At 42.4% G+C, this 22871-nt stretch overlaps 1 protein-coding gene across 1 annotated transcript in view; it reads left to right on the top strand.

The window, feature by feature from the left end:
- Positions 1–22871, top strand: part of MACO1 (macoilin 1) — an 82867-nt gene that overhangs the window by 36287 nt on the left and 23709 nt on the right.

The following is a 22871-nucleotide window of genomic DNA, read 5'->3' as shown; positions in this document are numbered from 1 at the left end:
AGTTCACTCCTCCCGCCTCTGAGCCGGCAGGAGTTGGGCATCAAGCAGGAGAGGGAGAGAACATGATTCTGCTTGTGGAGCCAAGCTAGCTTGGCTCCGCATGCAGGATCTCTTCCCCTTCCTTGCTTTCCAACTCCTTCTGAGGTTGGGAAGCAAGGGGGGAGGGAGAGACTGAGATCTGCAGTACTGCACACAGGATCGTTCCCCCCACCTCACTTCCCAAGACCAGCAGAAGTTGGGAAGGGAGGTTGGGTGGGGGAGGGGTTAGAGGGAGGTTGGGTGGGGAGATCCTAATCCTGCTGCACCCGCCAACAACAGCGGTCTAGAGCAATGGCGTAGCTAACATGAGGCGGGGTGGGGACAAATGCTCTGGGCGGAAAATCGCCCCCCACGCCCCTTCCACCTCAGCTAGCCCCAGCCCCTCCAGACCACTCCTTCAGCAGGCCTAGCGGGGCCTCTCAGCCCAGGCCCATCAGAGGCTGTAGCCAGGCACCCCTCAGCCCCACCCTGCCGGGCTACCCAGGACTGCCGCTGGCTCAGGTAAGTGAGGCACAGAGTGGGGGGGGCACGGGAGGTGCCATTTTGCCCTGGGCGTCATTTCCCCTGCTATGCCTCTAGTCTAGAGGCCGTTGTATTTTTTACCACAATGGGTTTTATTGCTAGTGCTTAGAATAATTGCAAAATCTTTGACTTTGGCTCCTAAGATTAATTTGAGTATACAGACTCAGTCTGCTACTTGGGGAGGGAGATAAGTGCTAAAGTTATGTTCTCACATATTCACTTTTAGTCTGCCCTTCTCCACAGAGTTCAGGGTGGTAAAAATTATTCTCTCTTTCCTCATTTTATCAACAGCGCTGATAAGTAGTTCAAGCTGAGCGACTGACTGATGGAATTTTGAACCTCGGTCTTGCCAGTCAGTGTAATTCTGCCTCTCATGTATTTTCTTCATTTAAACATTGCCTTTTTCCCCAGTGGGGACCTGAAGTGGCTTATGCTGTTTTCTTCTCCTTACATCTTTTCCTCACACCAAGACTGAAGGTGTGACTAGCCTGAGGTCCCCCAGTATTCAAAACAGAATGGGGATTCGAACCTGGGTCTCCCAGTATCCTAGTCTAATTCTAACCACTATGCTGTACAAATTCTCATGTTGGCAGAGAATCTGAAAAATAAGTGCTAAAATATGTAGATAGTCTTGAGGGCCTGAGGGAGGTAAATAAGATACATTATTGTATGTGTATATGAAGAAAAGAAGAAGAGTTTGGATTTATACACCCTTTCTCTTCTGTAAAGAGACTCAAAAGAGCTTACAAACTCTTTTCCCTTCCTCTCCCCATAACAGACACCTTGTGAGGTAGGTGGGGTGGAGAGAGTTCTGAGAGAACCCTGACTAGCCTGAAGTCAGCTAGCAGGCTTTATGTGGAGGAGTGGGGAAACAAATCCAGTTCACGAGGTTAGCGTCCGCTGCTCATCTGGAGGAGTGCGGGATCAAACCCAGTTCTCCAGGTTAGAGTCTACCTGCTCTTAACCACTACACCAGATAAAAAAGTGAATTTCTGAATGTTCATAGACCTTTGTTTTGTTTTTGTTAAAGACAACATAAAACATAATATGCTGCAAAGCTTTGTGAATGAATTTTGTTGCTCTGAATGTGAATCACATTGAATTGGTTGGTATGGTTGAGTAAACATGCGTAGGATTAAACTTTAGGAAATCTCTTCTGGAGATATAGTAGTTTATAGCAGTGTTTTTTTTATTTTCACAAGGCCAAATGGGAAACCTAGTCTGGGAAGCAAATGCTGCTCAGCAAATGGTGCTTTAGAGTGAGACTCTCAAGATTCTCCTGGCTTTGAGTAGATCACATAGGTTGAACAGGATTTTGTTTTCCAGTCATGTGCAGGAATCTCCATCAAGGAAGTCCAGGAAGTCTCTTTTTCAAGTGTGTGCGCAAGTATTTTTTCACGTAACCTACCTATATGTAGAGAAGCATACTTTGAAGCACCAATAAAACTCTTAAAACGTGTAACTAATTTTATTATTTTTATTTATTTACATTATTTATAATTAATCACATCACCTTTATTAGGCATAAAACAAGGGCAAGTATAAAATAAATAGATATTAAAACAAGTTCTCTTATGTTGTTCTTGAGTACATATAGCAAACACTTGCAGAAGAAATTTTGCAATCTTTTCCAATACCTGTGGTTTTTTACTGTTTAGAAGAAGGGCAATTCCAGAATTGGCTGATCAAATTAATAATGTAGCTTGTGGCAGCAAATATCTGATACTCGCATATTTAGGACAGAAGATCATATGAGTAACAGTCTCTTATAGCTAGCCTTTTTCACTCGGACTGAAGGCAGACTGTTCTGAGTAAATCAGTGCAATCAACAGGATGGGACATGCAGTCAACACTGCAACAGAAATCTGGAACCACCCTGATTTCTGAAAACAGACCAAAAGCAAAGCATAGCAATGACATGTTATTTATACAGTAGGATTCTTCTTATAGTATTAGGCAAACCAATTCAAAGCACTTCAAAAATCACCTTTCTCTGCAGTTACTATGCATCTGCTGGAGTAAAGATTTTTACAGGTTTTCTAAAAACTGCTTTTTACCAGTTGCTTAGACTTTGTTTTCATGCGCTGCTTTTGCTGGAGAAAACAGCCCAGCTGCAGAAACTAGTCTTCCTTGCATTTAGATTAGACTACTGTAATATACATTATATGAAGAGTGTCTGGTTAACTGAGGCTTGCTACACAGATCATATTGTGCCAGTTCTGTACCAGAGTCATTGACTGCCAATTTGCTTCCAGGCCTGCTACAAATTGACGATTTTAAGTCCTAAGTGGTCTTGGTTTTGGATGTTAAGGGACTGTTTACTACCATATTAACCTGTTCATTCACCATCAAAGAGTTGGTGGGTGGCTGTACCAGACAGGCCCTTTTCATTTGTCACACAGATTATAGATCCCAGTGTCCCAGAGGAAATTCACTGTGTTTCTTTTTCTGGTGGCATTTCAGTGATATTCTTCAGAAGAGTGTTTTGGAGCCTCGTATATATCTGTTGTTGCTGTTCTCTGCTTTTATGTGTTGCTGTCTATTTAGCAGGTCTTTTTGCAGACCAGCATTGTCATGGCTTATTTTGGGTTGCTTTGTTTTAATGATCTATGTTACTTTAGTAGTTAGCTGTCTTGTGGGCTTAAATAAAATGCTAGATGTTAAATATTTCATATGTGCATTCTCTATTGTGACCCCCGCCTTATGGAACGGTCTGCCTGATGAAGTCAGGAAAGCTTTCACCCTCCTGACTTTCCGTAGTCTGTGCAAAGCTGAATTATTCAAGAGGGCTTTTTGCACAGGAAATCAGGTTGCATTGAATAATATGGTTTAGAGGGAACCTTGTATTAAAAGGCTAGGAGTTGTAGACTATACCACTTATATAGTATCTGTTGTGGTAAGTGGGCTCTTTCTATGCAATTTTTGCTTTTGTTTAAGGTATCATGTTAATACTTACGCTGTTCTTTACCTCCGGTTGGTTTCCTGATATCCACAAATCAAATTTTATTGCATTGTCATTTGGATGGCCCACTCATACTGACTTATTGTAATCTTCAGTGAGTCCCAGTGAGAAAGGAGCACTATCCCATTTTCACTTTCCTTATAGCGTTGCCCACGTTCGCTAGGGAAATTCCTGGCTATTTGGGGATTGATCCTGGGGAAATAATTCAGCCAAGCATAATGTCATATAGTCCATCCTCCAAAGAAGACATTTTCTCCAGGGAAACTGATCTCTGTCTGGAGATCAGTTGTAATTCTGGCAAATCTTCAGGCCCCACCTGGAGGCTGGCAACCCTACTTCCCTACAGGAGTGCCAAGTGTGAAGTACACATTCCTTACATTGGTTTTGAATGGTCCTGTGCATATTTAACTTTTAGCTGACCTGTTTGAATTACATTATACAGTGATTGGGAGAGGTTCAGGTCCCTGTCTCCAAAGGAGTCTCCTTAAAATGTCATCCAGAACTGATGTGAGAGCTGCATATGTTTTTTCTCAGGAGCCAAATACCAGTAAAAATGACAAGTGAGAATGGGGTCTTCTGTTGGCTAATAAAACAAGAGATCACAATGCATTTTCAAAGGAAGAGAGTGCTTGCAGACTCCATTCTAATGTAATCACTTACAGAAAGGTAGGACTCGTCAAATGTCTTTTCTGTGTGATGGTAATCATAGTTTCCTTTGGTAATTAACATGAAAAAACAATGCAATGTTTTGTATTTGTAATAGTGGTTTGTTTAGCTCTTGAAGTGAGCATCCAGCAGCATATGGCTTGCCAGCCAGTGATATGCAGTTCATAATAGTGGTAACCACTGCTGGATTGTTGGTCAGTGGGGTGAAGGGATCACGTTGACCAAAACTATGTCACAGCATCCTGCTGCAGTTGCCTTTATAGCTGCAGCGATTTATTTCATACTATAGTTCATTATATCACATCTAAGTGATCGAAAAGCGATTAAATCTGCCCTCCTTGCTTATCAGTTTACAGAAAGTAACTGAACAAATAGGATGCTGTCTTCATGGTACAAAGCTGCACAGTAAAGGACTAAATCCTAATAGTGAGAGTGGGAAGAGGTAGTATGCAAAAAATCTGCATTAAATCAATATATGAATATTGACTCTTGTAGCAGTTGTGAAGTTTTGGTAATGGACTAGGACTAATGGCAATAAATAGAAGTCCATTTCCAAGTGGATTTAGTGGACTTCAAAGACCTTTATCTTTGGCTGGATTTTCCTCCCAGCTATCTTGCTTGGGAGAATATACTGTGCTTAAAATATTTCACATGTGTCAAGTTGTATTGTTAGGTTTTCATCATGTATCCAGCAGCAACTTATTGATACTTGCACATATTAATTGCTCAGCATTCCTGCCATAAGTCCCTGAACTAACCAAATGTATCAGGGCAGTAATTAGCAATGTGCATACTTTATGGAAGCAGAGAAGAACTAGTAAACAAAACCAGAAGCACATGTAGCATAGCAGTGGTGACCTGCGGGGTGGTGAAACATTGTGCTGTAAAAATCTAGCAATGATAACTTGAATGTAGCTTAGCATTGTGGGACAAGATGTCCTTGAAAAGTAATTACTCCACTTCCCCTCAGTCACAGCCCAGCCATGATAATTAAATGGGATTAGAATATGAACTAGATCTTCAATTCAAATGCTCACACCAGATTCCATTAAAATTACCAGCTTTTGCTTGTTTATCCAGGTGTAGAAATGTTGGCAGTAAAACAACCCATTGGATACTTACCGGAAGGGGTCTCTCCTGGGTGGCAGGAGTCCATCTTGTTGGGGTGTTTCCCAAACTCGATCCGAGGGCAGGAAAGATACTTTGGTCACTTCCTGTCTGGTGTTTGGCGCCAAAAGTCCCCAGTATCTGCACTAGCCGAGGAAGAAAAAACTAAACACAACAAGTGCTGTAACAACACACCAAACAGTAACATTGGAACAAGTAAACACAGAAGGAACAAACAACCTCCAAACAGCAACAATAAACTATATCTATAATACTAAGACCAAAGTATCTAAATAGTAGGCTCTGAGATGAATTTAAGTTTGAATTTGGCATAAGGGAACATGAGTTATCGGTCAAGAATGCTACCTAGGGAGGGCCAAGATGGACTCCTGCCACCCAGGAGAAGACCCCTTCACAGTAAGTATCCAATGGGTCGTTCTCCTGGATGGCGGAGTCCATCTTGTTGGGATCTCCCAGAGCAGTATGACCCAATAGGGCGGGTAGCATTATTCCCCGATAACATGTTCCAGGATCCTTCTACCGAAGGATGCCTGGTTGGCGGCCAGGGAGGACAGCCTATAATGCCTGACGAAGGAAGATGGATTTGCCCAGGTAGCAGCCCTGCAAATTTCCTCTACTGAAACATGTATTAACAAGGCTGCATTTGTAGCTTCACTACGAGTGGAATGGGCAGTCAGGCCTGAAGGAACGGGGACCCCTTTAGCCTGGTGAGCTTCTGAAATACAGGCTTTGATGTTGGAACTTATCGAAGCTACTGACATGGGATCCCCCAATCTAGGTGGGGCTATATTGATAAACAAAGCCTCCGATTTCCTAAAGTTTTCCGTGCGGATGAGAAAAGCTTTGAGGGAGCGGCGGACGTTCAAATGGTGCCACAATCGCTCTCTCGGGTGAGTGAGAGTGGGACAAAAATTTGGAAGAACCACGTCCTGTTGCAGGTGGAAGGGCATGGCCACCTTAGGTCTAAAGGATGGATCTAATTTCAGGATCACCTTGTCTGGGAAAAACAAACAGAAATTAGGGTTAGATGAATGGGCCCTAAGCTCGGAGACCCGTCTAGCTGATGTTATAGCTATGAGGAAAAGTAACTTCATCCGGAGCCAACGGAGGCGGATAGATTGAATGGGTTCAAAGGGAGAATGAGTCAAAGCGTCCAGGACTATGTGGAGTCACCACGATGGAAACCGGTGAACTACAGGAGGTTGCAATTGTTGTACCCCCTTCAGAAATTTTAAGATGTCCAATGCCTGGAGACTGGAAAGCCGTGCAGCTCTGGCAGGACTGTGTTAAGCGCTGCCGTTTGTCTCCATAGGGTGGCGCTACGCAGACTGTCTTGGAAACCCTTCTGCAAAAAGTCCAAAATTGTGGGTAAGGAGGGATTCTCCGGGTCGACAGCTTTCCGTCTGCACCAGCGTACAAACGCTTTCCAGGAAGAATTATGGTTGATTTATGTCGAGTGGCCAGCATGGTATCAATAACTTTCCTGGAGTAGCCCTTTTTGACTAGCCTTTTCTGCTCAACAGCCAGGCGGTCAATTTGAACCAACCAATGGAAGATGGGACCCTGGGTCAAGAGATCTGCTGTGATGGGAAGATGGAACGGGGTTTTTATGGACATTTCTTGAAACACTGAGAACCAAGGTCTCCTGATCCCTCTTCAGGATGATCTGACGAGCCCAAGGTCATAACAGCATTTGAAGAGGTCTTGTGTGGGCACGGCCCCATTGCAACAAGTCCATGGTAGACAACAGGAGACCGAGTAGGCTGGCAAGCTGGAGGAGAGTGGAAGTTCTTTGAGATAGGACCTTGCTGGTGACCTGCAGGATCTTGACGATCTTGTGAGCTGGAATGAAAAGAGTACAGTTGGTAGTGTCTATGAGAGCCCCCAGGTGTTCTATCCTCTGACAGGGTACCATGGAACTCTTTGCTTCATTGACAATCAAGCCATGGTGAGTGAGGACCTGGTGTACTCTCTGTACGTCTTGACATGCTTGAGCCTTGGATCTCGACCGGATGAGTATGTCATCGAGATAGGGATACAGATGAATCCCCTCCATGTGAAGAAGGGCTATGGGTGCATCAAGACTTTGGTGAAAACACATGGCGCGGTTGCCAGCCCAAAAGGAAGAGCTACAAATTGGAAGTGATCTGGACCGAGGGCGAAACGGAGAAACTGGTAGTGCGACGGATGAATGGGAACGTGGAGATAAGCTACCGACAGGTCTAGAGAGGTCAGGAAATCAGGTGAGAGCACTAGCTCACCTCTGGCTTTAAACAAATGTTTATAATTGTTCCAGAGTGGTACCTGCTCTTCAGGCACCTGTAGAATGGTAGCCCAGGCAGTACATAAATATAGAGTACAGTATATAACAAAGCATTCATGAATGGAGAAAAGATCTGGGAAGTCCATTTGCTGTCTTTCCCAGGTATGTTTTAGGTTTAATGGTCGCCACATCTCAAAAAGGATATTGAAGAGATAGAAAAAGTGCAGAGAAGGGCAACGAGGATGATTGAGGGACTGGAGCACCTTCCTTATAAGGAGAGGCTGCAGCGTTTGGGACTCTTTAGTTTGGAGAGGAGATGGCTGATGGGGGATATGATTGAAGTCTATAAAATTATGCATGGGATAGAAAATGTTGACAGAGAGAAATTTTTCTGTCTTTCTCACAATACTAGAACCAGAGGGCATACATTGAAAATGCTGGGGAGAAGAATTAGGACTAATAAAAGGAAACACTTCTTCACACAACGTGTGATTGGTGTTTGGAATATGCTGCCACAGGAGGTGGTGATGGCCACTAACCTGGATAGCTTTAAAAGGGGCTTGGACAGATTTATGGAGGAGAAGTCGATTTATGGCTACCAATCTTGATCCTCTTTGATCTGAGATTGCAAATGCCTTAACAGACCAGGTGATCGGGAGCAACAGTTGCAGAAGGCCATTGCTTTCACATCCTGCATGTGAGCTCCCAATTGTACCTGGTGGGCCACTGCGAGTAGCCGAGAGCTGGACTAGATGGACTCTGGCTTGTTCTTATGTTCTTATGTTCTTAATGCTTTGTGATACTGCAGATCAACAAATGATCCCTTCTCCATAGCTTAGACTGAGTACAAATTACCTCCAGGAATTGTGATGGGTCATTTAACCCTCCCCCCCCCCCCCGCACTTTACACTGGTTCCTCAGTGTATTTCTGGATGTTCTAAGGGTGAAAAACTCTGATTTTGAATGGTCAGCATTTTATATGCTCTAAACCCTATTCATTTCGTGTGTGTTTTTAAAAAATAAAGCTTGTTCTGTAAGTACTAAAGCTTGTACTCTCTATTTGTGAACCTAAATAGGATCCCTCTGTTGACAGAGTCTAGAAGCCGTAGTTTTTCTTCTCCCCTGTAACTTGAGAGTGTTGGGTATGAATTGAACTGTGAAGGTAATTGGAGCTGTTTGCCATTTGAAGGGGGAGCAGCAGGTCTAGGAACTGCTTTTGTGAGCAATTAACTCAAAAGCAAAAAGATTATTTTCCTTTTCTGCTCCTTCCAGTATTTCTAAAATGAGAAATGCCATCACCTAATTGCCGCCTTCTTCTCTGATTGTGAAACGTCATGGGTGCATGCATATATGAAGTGGGTGCATGCATATATGAAGGCCAAAATAACCTGGTTTAGAGGTGCTGTTGGATCCTGTTGGCTAGACCTGTGGCAGTGGTGGCAAGAGGTACCTCTCACCAACTTTGCCTGGTGAACTAGCTGTCGCCCTTCCTAGGCAGAAAATATCTTGCCACTGTTGTGCATGCCCTGGTAACATCTAGATTAGACTACTACAGTGTTCTATGTGAGGCTGCGCTTGAAGAGCTTGGAGCAAGCATACCATAAGGACCACCTATTCCCATATCAACCCACCCAGTCACAGTTACTTTCAGAGGCCCTGCCATCTGAGGCTAAATGGGTGGCAATTTAAGAAAGAGCTTTCTCAGCCTTAATGCCCAGACACTGCAGCATCCTCTCCAGGGAGATTCATCTGTGTCTCCTCATTGTCTTCTGCCAGTGGGTAAAAACTATTTTGGTTTGGTTTGCTGTCCTCTCACTAACATTCCTTTGTCCTTCTCTTGACTTGTGTATTTGTGTTCTTGTATGTTTTATTTCCTGATTTAAAATATTTTATATATTTTTTTCAGAATGTGAACTTGTTTTGTTTGTTACTTTGGGGACCCTAATTTTGGTAGAAAGATGTTTTCAATAAATAAAATACAAATATAAAGGAGTAGCCATGTTTTTCATGTATCTGCCCTTTCATGTACAGCAATGATCCCCAGTAGACCGTGGGCGCCTTTCAAATTCTGAAACATGGTGGGCGCAGCCACAAAACAGTTGCCACAGGAGGCAGTGTCTCTTGTACGGGGGAAACTGGAGTACCATGTAGAAGAGGGATAATTTTAAAAATACACTAGGAAAGAGGAGTGACAGAATAAAACAGCACTGTGCAGGCAGATGCAGCTGAAATGATGTTGTTTAAATCTGTTCAAGCAGTCAGAAACCCTGCTTGGCAAGAGCCCCATGTGGCCCCACCCACTTTCTAAAAACACTTGGTGAGTACCAGGAAATGTGTTAATGGGTGTCACATTGGGAGCCACTAATAACATAGAGTAGGGGTGTCCTAATTTTCACTTATAAATGGACATGCTGGGAAAAGGCATAGAATTCTTCCTGATGCCTATCATCAGGCCAGTCCCTTGTGCCAGTCTGGCTCCAATAATGGAAGGAATCAATGCTGGAATGAAAAGTGTCTGAAACAAAGTCCAAATGGAAATTATGGGAGACTCCAGTTCCCCTTAAGCACATTTTTATGTTTTATGTGTAAATTAATTGTATATGTATGTGAAAGTATATAAGGCTGCCTTTACCTCGTTGGACCATTGGTTCATCTTATTTTTTTTTAAACCTTCTTGTGGCCCAGTTGAGAACCGAAGCATCTTCGCCCATCATTCTCCTCTCCTCCACATTATTTTCACAACAATCTTGTGTGGTAGTTTAGGATGAGAGATTGTAGTTTACCCCCAGTTTACCCAGTAAGCTTTCATGGCAGAGCAAGGATTTAAACCTGGTTGTCCCAGGTTCCACTTTGACACTCTAACCACCATTCCATACTAGCTCTTAGGCAGCACAGTATTCCCTACTTTGACAAATGGTGACTCTGCACAGTCTTTGAGTGAAAAATAAAACATGACATCAGGTGTCGATGTAGAGACTAGGAGAATTTATTCCAACATAATCTTTCTTGAGTCAGAACCTGCTTCATCACATGCACTTTATCCATTCAGCTGATGCATTTGCATTAACTGAAAGATAACGATGTTACAAAGGGAAGCTGGTTGAAAACAAGTTTCAGTCAAAAACAGTAGTCCGTTTGCTCCGGATGGTTGAGGACCACTAATGTCATGTTTAAAAGAGGGGAATCAAACAAAGGGCCCCCAAAACCAGTTACAGAGGTATGACAACTAATTAACATCTATAAGAAGTGGGACTTTGCAAGAAATTAGCAGCTTCAGTGATTGAGAAATTTGTAATCCTTGTTAAATTTAGTGCATAGCCTTGAATTTATTAATGAATTTTGAATCTGTGATTTTGTGTGCAATTTCCCCTTTGAATTTCTTTTGTAGGGCATTTCCCAATATGGGTGTTTATCAGATTTAATTTCCTGATATCTCAATATTGGGAGATCATTGGGAATTAAAAGACTGTACGATCCGTTCAACTGAGGTGCCAGGGACTAAACTGGAGTTTATCTTTGGTCTGCACAGGCTTTCCCACTTGTACATATCTCACTCCCTACTTTATGCATGAATGGGATTCATCATGTCAAATGTGCCTCTGAGATTTCAAACAGGCATTTTTTCTCAGCAGAAAGGACAGACATTTCTGTACACTCTCAAAGACTGTCTATATTATGGGTATGTTCATAGGAATTACTCCTTAGGTGCAAAATCAGATTCCAAGCAGTTTTGTCTTCTTTTTTCAAAGAAGCTGGTAGGGCAGGTTGCAATTCTATTCTAAATGTGAACTTTTAGAATGCTTAAATCCAAAACAGTAGTTCTCCCTCTGAGGTGGAAGACATCTTGGTGAGTGACTCCCGCCATCCTGTGAGGAGGGTAGGAACTTTTTTTCCCTTCCTGTCTTTGTTGTAGGAGTTATCCCTCCTTCAGTTCTTTTCCTGCCTCATCCAGGAGAGCAGCTAGAAAGTAGCCTGTCTTAGCCTACCCTCTTTCTAATTCTATTCACTCAACTTTCAGCCCTTCTCCTTATTACTCTTATCTAACTCTCATCTTACTTCTCTCTTATTCCCTTTCACTGTAAAAAAATAGAGAGCATAATTAGGGTTCCCCAAGGAACAACAACCAAGTGCAACTCTTTGGCTTGCCAGGTGTATCTTTTTCTCAGCCACTCAAGCCGTGCTGCAAGAAGAAAGCAACAGATTCCTCCCAGCATTACAATAGGAGAGCTGCCAAACCAGGCGGGCATTGTCCCAAACAGGCTGCTCTAGTTGCAGTGTCCGATGTGCCCCAACAGGCGCTAAACAAGGGTACCACAAATGCCGCCTACAGAAAGCTCCATCTAAACTGCCAGCCTGCTCTAGCCTGCTGCCTGTGAGTAGTGCCATTTCAACACATGGGCCAAGACTGCATTGAAGGTCTCACCGCTTGTACAATTCAGTCAGGTGCAGCAAATGGCAGAAACAGTTGGGACACCCCCCCCCCTTTAAGCTCTAGAACAATCAGAAATTGAGTAAGAACAGTGAAGTGATTATCCATGAGCCTCTCTACAGAAGTCTCTCTCATCAGGCAGACCATGAGATAAGAGATACAGAGCTTTTGCTTTTAGGGTGGTTTCAGGGTTCTGTCCAATCCCTCCTCTTTCCCCTCCCTATTATACACAAACATTTGGGTGGAGATTTCACATTCCAATGGCCATCTAAAGTGGCCCAAAGGACTAATCCAACAGGCAAGGAGGAAGACACAGTCGATGTCAGGAAACTGATCCTTGTTCAGAAAGTGATCTAAATGACAGGGAGAAGATGCTGATAATCCCTGACTTATCAACCAGATTTTTTTAAAATGGAGGATGATCAGTATCACTTACCTGATACCCTGTCAGCATTCGGCCTGCAGGAAACATTTGAGGGAGAGGAGTCACAATGCAAGGGTTAAGGTGCAGGCCAAAGCGAATAAAGAATTTTTCCTCAGATCAGGCGCTAATGAGAAAGTTTTTCCCTTCCCTGAGTTTTTCAAGAAACAACTGAAGGCAGAATGGTCCAAATCTATGACCAATAAACAGCTCCCAGGTTTCATTAAAAGATTATATGCCTTGCTCCTTATGTCAGTGAATTCTTACAGGTTTCTTTAGAAGACCCACCTGTTATACTTCATTTGTCAGGTCTGTTGGCCTGTCAGGCCAACGCTTCATTAAAGTCAGTCTGGACAAGAAGGGTGACTTTACATTAAGAAAAGTTCAGGAAGCCACAGCCATGGCATTTAGGGCATCCACCACAGTGACCATTGCATTCAGGGTGGCTACAGTGTGATCCATAAAATTCCTCCAACTTATCCCGGCAAAGAGATCAATAGATTAATGCTACCCTAGGTTCCATGATTTTTCCATCTAGGGCCATAGCCCAGAAGAACCTTGTAGCTGCATTCATGGCAGGTGGATTTCCACTCCAAGGCCATCATCTCAGCCTATCCATTCCAGGGGGACAAATGTTTGGTGAGTCACTTGATAGAATCCTTATATGGACTATTGATAACAAGGGAAAATTCCCTAGAATCCTTCGTTGTTGCGATAGAAGTCCTGCTTCTACATACTGATTTTTCAAGGGTATGAAAAGTTCCTGCACTTCTGTGTAAGAGAGCAACATCTTCAATTCAGAGCCTTATCTGTTGGTCTCTACAGCCCCATGGGTGGTCTCAAAACTGCTGATTGATCTAGTCGTAAAGTTGAGGGAACAAGGAATACATATACACCCTTTACCTTTGTGACATCCTAATCAGGTCCTGCTCTTGTCACAAATCAAGGGAAGATCCAAAAATAACCACGTGCTGCTTACAGACCCATGGATTCCTCGTGAATCTGCACAAGATCTCACTGGAACCACCACAATGGAGATGGAAAGGAGAAAAAAGTAATTCCTTCCTTGCCAAGAGGATGGTGGGAGTCACCCAGCAAGATGTCCTCAGAGGAGAAGAACAATTCATGGGAAGTAGCCAATGGCCTGAAGCGACATACATATGCAGGCTAGTGAAAAGGAATCTAGCTGATAACTTTTATGACCAGTGCAGCATTTGCAGCATTTGTCGGATACCCAATTTATGGGGTTTCAGTGATATATCAGTGAAGAACACCCAGAGATTAGCAGTGTTCCAAGAAAGTTATTCAATCAAGTACTCTTGCCAAGAAAAGTACCATTTGATGAGCTAGGTGCCTTTTCATTTCAAAATGGCATGAAAGCACTTTTTTTTAGAAGTGCTGCATTTTATTTTAAAATGATTAGGAGTGCCTTAACAAATGAAGGTCAAATATTGAGAAGATTTTATCATGAGCATGCAATGCTGGTAATAGACAATGCGTGTGGTACCTAATTTGTATTGGTAGCCCCACAGGGGTTATAAAGCAGCTTGCACGTTAGAAGTTCCAATAAATACATGTAAAATTATTAACGAAAGCCTGAAATATCATCAACTCAGTACAACTGACTGCAAACCAACATGAGCTATAATTTTCAAAGAAGGATCCTCCCCCCCCCCCAGCCAGTTATTAACGAACTTAAAAAGAGTCAGCTGATCTTTTTCTTCAGCGAGTCAGTGGCTTAGTAGAGTACATGATTTGCACATAGACTATCCCAGGTTCAGTCCTTGCCTCCTGCATTTGAAAAAGGTCTGAAATGGCAGGAGTTGGAGAAGACTTCCTTTGCCTCAGCCTCTAAGGAGTTGATGCCAGTCAGAGTAGGCAAAACTGGCCTTCGGTGTACTCTGTGCGTAATAACTTTATATGTATGTATTCGTCTCTACACTACCTGTCTCCCAAGTTGGAACCCCAAAAGCAACTCGAACAGTTCTTCTCTTCTCCCTTTTATCGTGAGTGTGTGTTAGAAGAAGAAGTAGAAGAGTTGGATTTATATCCCCCATTTCTCTCCTGCAAGGAGACTCAAAGGGGCTTACAAACTCCTTTACGCCCCCCCCCCCCAGCAAACACCCTGTGAGGTAGGTGGAGCTGAGAGAGTTCCGAAGAACTAGCCCAGGTGTCTGCAACCTGTGGCTCTCCAAATGGCCATACTGGCAGGGGCTGATGGGAATTGTAGTCCATGAACATCTGGAGAGCCACAGGTTGCAGACACCTAAACTATCCCAAGGTTACACAGCTGGCGTGTGTTGGAGTGCACAGCCTAATGTGAATTCCCCAGATAAGCCTCCACAGCACAGGCGACAGAGCAGGGAATCAAACCCGGTTCTTCCAGATTAGAGTATACCTGCTCTTAACCACTACACTACTGCTGCCCCCTGTTAGTGGCACAAGGTCACCCAGCAAGCTTCCATGACAGAATGGGGGTCTGAATCTGAATCTCTAACCACTACATATATATGGGATCTTGTTTTGCTTTGAATGCTTTGCACTGTAGGGTGGGATAGAATAAAATATGTGTTGCGGGAGGGGAATGAGAACTGACTGCCTTTTGGAGAGAAGAATAGACCCTTCCTACACTTTCCAGTTCTGCATAGTAAATGTTTTCCCTGAGGCCATGTTTGTCTTCCGCCAACTTGCCTCCTGATAAATTGTCTAAGAACAGACATATGTAGGAGAGAGTTAATCATCTTCCTTCTGCCTGCTGATTAAGCTTTGGAAATGTCCACCCTGGTGTTTTCTTCATAATGGGTGGCCGAGAACAATTAGACAGTTGGTGGTGTGCCCATACACCTGACAGGAACAACAGCCAGCATTCCACCAAAGCTACAGTTACTTACAAAGAACACTGCTTATTGCAGAGCTTGTACAATCCACTCTTTCCTCCCTTTATGTGTAAAGCTTGATTCGGAACAACCTGGTTTGGTCAAGCTTCAGTTTCCCTTTATTTTAATTAAATCTTTATTACAAAGTTCAATAAACAAAACCATCTATGCATAAACATACTTAAAAGACAGTCTCAGTCTCAGTCCACAAGTCAGAGAAAAGAAAATCTCTGGCTCAAGCTCTAGAATGACAAAAACAGTATAAGACAATGCGGAAAAGAATTGTGAACATCCATCGCAACAAGAACAAACACCACAGTGTCCATCTCTGAAGTCAATGTGTAAATCTAGACTTTATGTATTCCCCGCAAAACCTTTTGACCTTATTTGTTTCTGACTATAACAATTTTCTTCAGACATTCCTTTAACTTATAACTTCTTCATCAGCATAGTTTTATTCAGCATACTATCTAATTCTTAATAGATTCTTTTGTTCCTATTCTTTTAACCTTACCATTAACAAATTTACTTTAAGTTGTTCCATTATGTAATTCATGAAAAGAGCCTAGGGTACATTAAACTTTTCCTAGGTCTTTTAACTAACAGGTCAGTTTATCTAATTCAACTATATTCCAAACTCTTGCTATCCATTTATCTACAGTGGGCATTGTCTGTAGTTTCCAGTTTTTTTTTTTGACAAGACAATCCTGGCAATTAGAGAAACACAACATTATTATGTTTTACCCTTTTATTGTTAATTATCCCTAATAAGTGTGTTTCAGATTTTGCTTTCATAATTTTGTGCAGTATTACATGAATCAATTTCCAATATTCTCTCTTTCTTACATTGCCACCATAAATGGAAAAAGGTGCCCTCTTTTAATTTCACATTTCCAACACATTGGAGAACTTTTCTTCAGTTTGCCTTGATACTCAAATTCATGTGCCTTTGCTTACTGGTGTTTGTTTATTTCCCTGCAAATTATGAGTCTAAGATGGTAATAAAATAAGGTTTAGAATCCACTTTGCCAAGGTGCTTGGATTTGGATGCCACAGGAGTTTAGAGCTTGGCAAACCAAGATGTTTTTAACCAGTCTTCACTCACAGAGAGAGCTGGGGTTCATAAGGTGGGGTTCATAAGCACCATATTTCTCATGCATGTTTTCCAGTTTAATTTCTGCTTGTTGGGATGTCTGAATGCAGCCTAACCTGCCTCAAAGGCTGTTAGAGTAAGGCCTGATGGAAGAAAAAGAAGAGTTGGATTTATATCCCCCCTTTCTCTCCTGTAGGAGACTCAAAGGGGCTCCTTTCCCTTTTCCCCTCACAACAAACACCCTGTGAGGTAGGTGGGGCTGAGAGAGCTCCAAAGAGTGCTGTGACTAGCCCAAGGTCACCCAGCTGGCGTGTGTTGGAGTGTACAGGCTAATCTGAATCCCCCAGATAAGCCTCCACAGCTCAAGTGGCAGAGCAGGGAATCAAACCCGGTTCCTCCAGATTAGAGTGCGCCTGCTCTTAACCACCACGCCACTGCTGCTCTCCGTTGGCAGGTTAAAACTACTTACAGATGGGCCTGCATGTATGAGAAGGCAATTAAACATTGCATTGCTTATGCATATTGCCTGTGTCCTGGAGAAATCAGTCCTGAGACTCCTCAGTGGTCCTTGAAGGAAGACGATACAAATGATTCAGATGTCATCAACCGTAGGGGCACTTACCAATACAGCAGCATGTTCTGAATGTGTGCTGGATGGTAAACTACTCTTTCCCTTTCTTCAGTATTGTTCCTATGCTTAGAACCTCCTCTCAGAATACACTCTCAAAACTGACCTCTAAGACCTACATTTTTATCTATTTAGTCTTTTTCCTCAGCTGTGAAATTATGGCTCATACTGTATCTGTAACTGCAGTTGCTTCTATTCAGCCACTGCTTAATCTCCTTGCCTCTCACATACTGTTAACATTTAAGTTGTTTAGGGACAGTGACAAGAGTCTCTTGCTTCTGTGGCTCCTTTAAAGAACAAAAATTCAAGTACAATGAGGGTGCTTCTTAAAGACTTTAATTGTACAGAAAGGGAGCAATATGGGGATTCTAGAAATCTCCTGTAAAATTGGCAAATGACAGATGTATCCTCTCTCTATGTTTAAGCAGTTCTCTATATAATGGACTGGTGAGAGGTTTATGTGCTTTAAGCCACATAAGCCATTACTGGTTACAAGGGAAAGAGTCCCTTTTTCTATTAGATATATACTGCTGGAGGTCTCCTAAAATCAAACTGTATTACAGATATAACTTACAGACCTCCAGCTGGAGAGAGATGCCTTGGAGAATGTACCATCCAGACTGCTTCCCATTTGAGATCAGCCAGAAACCTTTTAATAAGTTGTCTTTTTCAAGATTGCTATTGCTCCCACAGTAGACTCTTCTGGGCACAACTAACAGAGCAAATTGCACTTACTTCTTGCACAACTGTAACCATGAGGTATTTGAATTATATAATAATGTACAGATTAGGAAAGACATCAATATAATTTTGTTGAAAAATTCTTTTATTACCATTTTGTTTCAGTAGTAGCATTACATTTTTCATTTATTGGTTGGTTATCTTTGAACCATTTTTAAAGTATTTATTTATAAAATTTATACCCTGCCTTTTCTGCCTTTGCAGGGCTACCAGAGTGGCTAACTGATAAAAAAACCTTACATAATAAAACAGACCTTATAAACCACTAAAACAAAGCAAACATACATCATTAAAACACTTGGAAGCTAAAATATACCTACCATGTCCCAGGGCAGGAAAGAAGAGTGCTTCCATGTTGTGAAGCTGACTTGTCATGTTTCGTATGTGTTACTGTGTTCTCTACCTGCCCCTTTTCTGAAATTTGGTCATTGACCGTAAATAAAGTCATTGTCGTGTTCCTCTTCCTCCTCCTCTTCCTCTTCAGCCCTTTTTCTTAGGATTCCTAGTTTCCAAGTCTGTAAGGAATAACGTTTTTAATTTTCATGGGAACTCTAAAAGCCACAGAAAATATTCTTAGCATTTCTATTTAGTTGCATCCTGCTGCTGCACCAGTTGAAAAATTGTTATCACTTAGAAGTATGTCAGGCCAGATTCCTGACACACTTAATAAAAGAAGTTGGGGTGAGAGTAGGCTGCCTAATCCTTGTTCTCCTCTACTACTCATCTCCCATTGTGTCTTAGCTGCATATTTGCCAGGACAAACAAATATCTGGATTCCTGTAGGAGGTAAAATTGCACAGTGGGCACTCCGCAGAAGCAAGGATTGAAGTCCCATTTTCTCTCCACTGCTGCTTCTCCACTTCAGACTATCTTTTTCTGAACCCTGTTTGCTGTAATAAAAGCAGTCGTCTGAGTTTTTGGTGTAAACATTTGTGTGCTTGTGGAGATAGCGTGACAAAAATGTTAATATGTATATGACCTTCATTTTCCTTCCCTATAATTTTTACCCATCTCTGTTAGCTTTGTTTGTAAACTGCTTTATTGCAGGATTGATGCTAAATAAAGGAAAGAAGCTTTGTAATGAATTGGAGTTGTCAGGTTGCTGGGAATATGCATGCTTAAAAAATTTAGTTCTTCTCTTAGGCAGTTCACATTGTGAAAAGGTACATTTCTAGTTCTTTTGAGTGCAAAAAGATTCTTGAAAGCATATGAGCAACACATGTGGAAGACTCAAAAGACAGGAGTTACTGAATAAGATTGTCAGGTGTTCGGAAGGATCTGTAGTGCGCAGAACAGACTACTCCCTTAGCTAGCAAATCTAAAACAGATCACACAAGGAATAAAATGTTTTACAATTGCACAAATTAGGAGAAACTTCACTAAATATGCACGCTTCAAAAGAACTAGAAATTTACCTTCTTACATGAAAACAAAGATTCTCAGGAGGGGAAGGGGGAATAACACATGAAAATGGCACTTCAGGAGGCGTATTTGTTCCTTTTAACAAAGTTTTGCCATGAGCGTTAGGAATAATGTGTTGAAAGCAGCACCTAGTTGCTTAAGACAGAAGAGTGGTTTCTAATAGGGCAGCATCTCCCTGACCAGGACCTTCTTTGCACTCATTTTTTGCTTTAGCCTGCAAATCCCAGGTGGCCGATAACAATTTCAAAGCTGCCCCTAGTTGTGTGGCATGGTGCTCAAGGCCTCTTTACTGATTACTCCATCCTAAAAACTCAGCTGAAGAATGAGTATCTGAGGATGGCAAGAGAGAAGAACCCTGTCCCTTCAGTGAGTGCAGAGAACTTTGGGGAAGGGGGCACTCAATCTCTTAATTCAGACCAGGCTTTAGCAATTGCTAAGAAACAGTGAGATTCTCACTCCTGGGGGGTCTCAGAATTCCTTTTCTTTTGGGCTTGCTTTAGGTCTTAGAGAAGAGCTGTAGTCAGAGATGACCACACATAATGTGGTCGCCTACCAAGGTAAGCCAAAATTTCTGAACTCCGGCTTTTGAATCCTTCAGAATCCCCGGGACTCAGGTTTATTTATTCATCAAAATATTTTGACCCTGTCTTTCCTCTTGGTACAAGGTAGCTTACAATAATTATTGGAACATTAAAAATTAAAACCAAAATAAAACTATAAACTGCAGATATGCCCCTCCCCTGCTAAAGATTGTTGCTGTTCGTTGCCCATCAAAAGTCTTCCGCTCCTGCTAAAGGTCTCCGGTGAGGGCGCTCCCTTCTCTTCTTTGGTGAGAACATTTCACACGGTGGATGGCACAATAGGAAAAGCCTGGGCTGTAGTCCATACCAGGCTTGCCACTCTAAGTGTGGGAACACCCAAAGGGTGGCACACAGGTTATGTGCAATCTGATTTCAGAAACGCTGGGTGAAACTTGTATGCCAGTCCTAGGTTTATTCAAAAGTAAGTTCTACTGTTTTCAAAGGGGCGTACTCCCAAGTCAGCGTGCACACGATTGCAGTCTGCTAGAATAATGCAAATAACGGTAGACCCACTGCAAAACTGGACTTGAGGATTTGCAATATCGTCTACTTTTATTTTGTCATTCTTCTGTTGACTAAAACATTTGTCTTTTTGTACTTTTAACAGATTATCAAGCAGTGACAGAAGGGCATGTACGATGCAGGTTTATCTAGTAATCAGTGTGGTGTGTTTATTTTTGGATGCTGGGGCCTGCTAAACAGCCATAGTAAACATAGCAGATCTGAATGTAGCTTGATTTAGACACTTCCTGCTGAGTACTGGCTTAGCAAACTGTTCGTTTGATTATAATTTTAAAGATTTTGAGGAAACTTAATTCAGGAGTTCTACGAATAATGTTTAGTTTTTTGTTTTTAGTGACAGGTATTTCACCCTTCCACTCCAGAGCTCAGGGCAGCGTGCTTGGTTCTTCCTTCCCCATTTTATCTTCACAATAACCCTAGGAGAAAATGAGGCTGAGACAGTGACTGAATGAGAGCCAACATTATGCAGCTGTTAGTGTTGGACTAGGATTTTTGTGAAACAGGAGAGGAGAATGATAAAAGCCACATTGGGTTCTCACTGGGGGAAAAGGTAGGATATCAAGTAAACAATGCCTATTAAGTTTCGTATCAGTGGAGGTTTGGCTCTCCCTCGTCCTAGTCCAATTCTCTAAACCCTATGCCTCACAGATGTACCCATGGTCCCTCTACCTGGAAAAAAACTAGAAAATTGGAGGGGGTTCAGTTTTTCTCAAAGGCTTTTTGTAGAACACTGGGAAAAAATCCTATGAATTATTTTCTCTTTTTGAATGAGTAAAATGCTCTAAGAGAAGCATTTTTACTGGATTAGATAATAATTCCTGTGTATACTGTTCAGCGGTATCCATTCTACAGCTCATGGAGAGTCACGTTTGCAATTAATATCAACCAAACAGCCCCATTTACTTCATCCTGGTCCTGTTGCTGTCACCTCAGGAAGGCTTGCAGCTTACCTGTTCCTCTGCCAGTGGCTGTTTTGAGGTGGGAACCACCTGCAAATCAGAAGCCCCATCGGGCAAGTGCCTTGCCTACTTTCCTGAAACATGAGCCAGGTGCCACATTAGAGAACAGCAGACGAATCACATCTGGCTCCTGAGTCACCAAGTATTGTTGCTTTCGACATAGGACAGCCAATCCAGAAGGAGAGGGGATTTGCAGTGGCTAGGTACAGCAGGGCACTGCTGCCTCCAAAGAGGTTTCTGGCAGTGCACACTGCAAATACAGAGGAGAAAACCAGAAAAACTTCTAATTGTGCTGCAATCCCACTAAGCAGCCCAGTGGACTGCTCCTGCCCTTTTGGTGGCATAAATGCACTCCAGCAAAAGTATTCCCAGGCTGAAAGGCCTCAGAAAGCTGATTAAAGTTAGCTACACCCCTGGATGCCTCTGCCAGCACAGGCACCTGCACCAGAGAAGTGTGGTGCAGCCGCAGCATTCACACCCAGGCTTCTCAGCATCAGTGGCCCCATTGCTAGCATAGATTTCACTTACAGTGCGCAGGGTGGCATTTACACCGGTGATGGGGTCACAGCCCTTTCACCCTTCTGGACTGCACTATAAAACTCTCAAGTTGAAGTTGCGTTTCTTTACCAATAAAGCACTGACAGCTTCATGAGGGTAGTTTACTTGAGGGTTGCTGCTTGGTTTCCTTTGGTGACTTTAATCTAGATAGATAAAAACTGTAGAAACCAGTACCCTGAATCTGTTATCATCTTATCCAGAACCTTGTGTTGTCTATATTTACAACGTAGTCTTCAAACGTCTCTGACTTACCACAGATTGGGAAACATGCACTTTATTGCCCTGGAGGTGATGACAGCATTTTCAGTGATCGGTTTAATCAACTGGCTGTTGTGGGTTTTCTGGGCTGTGTGGCCATGGTCTGGTAGTGTTTGCTCCTAACATTTCACCCGGATTTATGGCTGGCATCTTCAGAGGCATGTCATGGAGAGATGTGGAAGTGCCACAAAGAGAAACGCATCCCACCATGACAGGCCTTTGAAGATGCCCGCCACAGATGTGGGGCAAAACTTTAGGAGCAAACGCTACCTGACTACAGCCACACAGCCCCAAAACCCCGCAACAGTCAGATTTGTTTACTGTTTAAAAGTGACTAATTTGGTGGTACTACAGTGTTAAATGGTCCAATTGTTAACTGTTACATTTAACTCAGTGTTTAGGTTGTCTTCTAGCTTTATTGTGATGTTTTCTTTCCTGCTAATATACTTTATATTATATATAACAAAAATGTGCCTTTCTTATTTTCAATGTTAAAATTTTCACTATCACAGATGGCATTAAAATAAGCAATATGTGGTAAAATAACAAGATATGGCTGTTTTGCTGGTTCTCATGCTGGGTGAATCTGCAACTTTATTTGTAATTTAAAAAAACTAAGCCATTTGCATTTTGAAATTTCAAAAATGTCCCAAAGTCCATTTTTATATGCTAAGTTGTAAATTATATATTTTAAGTTTGTTGAGTTTAGGCTTGATAAAAAGCAAGAATTGCGTATTTCAGGGTACTCCCTCCTCCAAAAAACCTTCCCATTTTAAGGTGCACAGCAAATGGAAACCAGATAG

The sequence above is a fragment of the Sphaerodactylus townsendi genome, linkage group LG06, assembly GCF_021028975.2.
Source record: "Sphaerodactylus townsendi isolate TG3544 linkage group LG06, MPM_Stown_v2.3, whole genome shotgun sequence".
Taxonomy (NCBI): Eukaryota; Metazoa; Chordata; class Lepidosauria; order Squamata; family Sphaerodactylidae; genus Sphaerodactylus; species Sphaerodactylus townsendi.
Note: the sequence above shows the minus strand (reverse complement) of the source record. Positions and strands in the feature narration are given on the sequence as shown.